We start from the raw sequence: 3,948 nt of genomic DNA on the forward strand, positions 1-3,948 counted from the left end.
GAACTGGTCCTGGTCCAGCAGAACTCCCTGTTGAGCCATTTGGACGGTTGTTCACTCTCACACAGACAGACGAGACAGAGACTCAGATCAGTTTCGTTTCCTCAGAAGAGAGTTGGTGGGAGGGGGAGGGATTTCCTGGTTCTGCCAGAGGGGTGGGGTTAGAGGGAGGGAGGGGTTAGAGGGAGGGAGGAAGAGAGAGAGGAACTGCATGCAACAGCAAGAGGGAGACAAATAGTCTTGTTCCTTGGTTAGAGCCCTTAACATGGAATAATTTAAATAATGAATCTTAAAATATGAGTTATTAGAATATAAAGGGTAACAGTTTCTATGAAGTACATATTAGAATTATTTTAATGACCTTTATAATGCCTTATAATACACTTATGTGTTCTAATAAGCAATAAGGCCTGAGGAGGTGTGGTATATGTAAGGATTGCGGACCTGGTGGCAGTGAAGTCAGACGCAGGAGAGCAGAGATAGGTAATAGCCGGAGCAGTTTAATACAAAACGAACCTACATGGGTACAAAACCCGATGCGCACCAGTAACAGAGTACAAGCACTTACAAACAAACAATTCCACACAAGGACATGGGGGGAACAGAGGGTTAAATACACAACAATTCATGATGGAAATGGAAACCAGATGTGTAAGAAAACAAGACAAAACAAATGGAAAATGAAAAAAGTGGATCCACGATGACTAGAAGACCGGTGACGCCGACCGCCGAACAAGGAGAGGAAATGACTTCGGTGGAAGTGGTGACAGTATATGGCTAATATACAGTACCACGGCTAAGTGCTGTTTTTAGGCACGACGCAAAGCGGATTGAGAATTATGTAACACTTTCAAAAATACAATCAAATAAAAATGTTATTGGTCACATACACATATTTAGCAGATGTTATTGTGGGTGTAGTGAAATGCTTGTGTTCCTGGTTCCAACAGTGCAGTAGTATCTAACAATACACCCTAATGTAAATGTCACAGGTGTCGTAGGGTTTAGACCAAGACGCAGCGGGAAAATGTACACTCATCTTCTTTTATTAAAGGACAAAGAACAGGCCAGTAAGGCACAAAGCTATACACAGCAACAATCTGCCACAAAACCCCCATGACAAAACAAACTCCTAATTATAGGACCTTCAATCAGAGGCAACGATAACCAGCTGACTCCAATTGAAGGTCCAACCCCAATTAACTAAACATAGAACTACAATAGACATAAACCAAACACCCCTCTACCTAAATACATAGCCCGAACCACATAAAACAAACACCCCTCTACCTAAATACATAGCCCGAACCACATAAACCAAACACCCCTCTACCTAAATACATAGCCCGAACCACATAAACCAAACACCCCTCTACCTAAATACATAGCCCGAACCACATAAAACAAACACCCCTCTACCTAAATACATAGCCCGAACCACATAAACCAAACACCCCTCTACCTAAATACATAGCCCGAACCACATAAACCAAACACCCCTCTACCTAAATACATAGCCCGAACCACATAAACCAAACACTCCTCTACCTAAATACATAGCCCGAACCACATAAACCAAACACCCCTCTACCTAAATACATAGCCCGAACCACATAAACCAAACACCCCTCTACCTAAATACATAGCCCGAACCACATAAACCAAACACCCCTCTACCTAAATACATAGCCCGAACCACATAAACCAAACACCCCTCTACCTAAATACATAGCCCGAACCACCTAAAACAAACACCCCTCTGCCACGTCCTGACCAAACTACAATAACAAATAACCCCTATTACTGGTCAGGACGTGACAGTAAAAAGTAAAGGAATTAAGAAATATAGAAATATTAGGATGAGCAATGTTGGAGACCTGGAATATAAATATATATACTGTGAGTATATACTGTGTGTATATGTGTGTATATATATATATGTGTGTATATGTGTGTGTGATATATATATATATATATATATATATATATATATATATATATATATATACACACACACACAGAACCAGTCTGGAGTATATATATATACACACATATATATACACACACATACACACAGAACCAGTCTGGAGTATATATATATATATATATATATATATATATATATATATATATATATATATATATATATATATATATACACACAGAACCAGTCTGGAGTGTATATATATATATATATATACACACACACAGAACCAGTCTGGAGTATATATATATAATATATATATATATATACACACACACAGTACCCGTCTGGAGTATATATATATATACACAGAACCAGTCTGGAGTATATATATATATATATATATACACACAGAACCAGTCTGGAGTATATATATATATATACACACAGTACCAGTCTGGAGTATATATATATACACAGAACCAGTCTGGAGTATATATATATATATATATACACACAGTACCAGTCTGGAGTATATATATATACAGAGAACCAGTCTGGAGTATATATATATATATACAGTACCAGTCAAATGTTGGGACACACTTACTCATTCAAGGGTTTTTCTTTATTTTTACATTCATGTCGTTTCTCTTTGCTTATTTGAGCTGTTCTTGCCATAATATGGACTTGGTCTTTTACCAAATAGGGCTATCTTCTGTATACCAACCCTACCATGTCACAACACAACTGATTGGCTCAAATACATTTAGAAGGAAAGAAATTCCACAAATTAACTTTAACAAGGCACACCTGTTAATTGAAATGCATTCCAGGTGACTATCTCATGAAGCTGGTTGAGAGAATGCCAAGATTGTGCAAAGCTGTCATCAAGGCAAAGGGTGGCTACTTTGAAGAATCTCAAATATAAAATATATAAATATAACACTTTTTTTGGCTACTACATGATTCCATATCTGATATTTCATAGTTTTGATGTCTTCACTATTATTCTACAATGTTGAAAATAGTACAAATAAAGAAAAACCCTTAATTGTTCTAAAACGTTTGACCGGTAGTGTATATATAAATGTAAAGGGATGTATAGGTAATATGGATCAAATATGTAGTATATCTGAAGAACAGTATGTGGACAGCAATAATTAAATAGGATGAACCAGGACTAGAATACAGTATATACATATGAAGTGGACAGCAGTAGTTATATAGGATGAACCAGGACTAGAATACAGTATATACATATGAAGTGGGTAAAACAGTAAACATTATTAAAGTGACCAGCGGCTGAGGTCCTCTGGGTGGCTGAGGTCCTCTGGGTGGCTGAGGTCCTCTGGGTGGCTGAGGTCCTCTGGGTGGCTGAGGTCCTCTGGGTGGCTGAGGTCCTCTGGGTGGCTGAGTTCCTCTGGGTGGCTGAGGTCCTTGATGATCTTCTTGACCTTCCTGTGACACCAGGTGCTGTAGATGTCCTGGAGGGCAGGCACTTTTCCCCCGGTGATATGTTGGGCAGAACGCACCACCCTCTGGAGAGCCCTGTGGTTGCGACACTGTGGTTTCAGCCTCCGGAGGTTGAAGAGGTGCTGTTCTGATTTCTTCACCACAAGGTCTGTGTGGGTGGACCATTTGTCTGGTCTTCTCTACCTGACCGTCTCATTATCTTCTCTCAAGAAGAACTATCTTATGGTATGAAGATTGTCCTTCTTGAGAGAAGATCGAGCCTTCTTCTCTCCAGAAGATGTCTGGTTGGCCCATTTAAATACCTTTTTTGGACATTTCAAGGTAGCAGATGTTTGAGTTGGGTTATTTTTTTCATTTTTGACAAAATGAGCACTCCTGGAAGTGACAGATTTTGACTCATATTGAGTGATAAGACTGAGCTATTTAAAAACACTTTTTCAACATTTCAAGATAGCAGTTAGTTCAGTTTGATCTTATGAAAGACAGCTGTATCATTTTTTATAGCCGAAAGGAGCAAGTGCGACACTCACGTGTCCAAAAATCAGTACTCT

This window comes from Salmo salar, unplaced genomic scaffold (assembly GCF_905237065.1).
Source record: "Salmo salar unplaced genomic scaffold, Ssal_v3.1, whole genome shotgun sequence".
Taxonomy (NCBI): domain Eukaryota; kingdom Metazoa; phylum Chordata; class Actinopteri; order Salmoniformes; family Salmonidae; genus Salmo; species Salmo salar.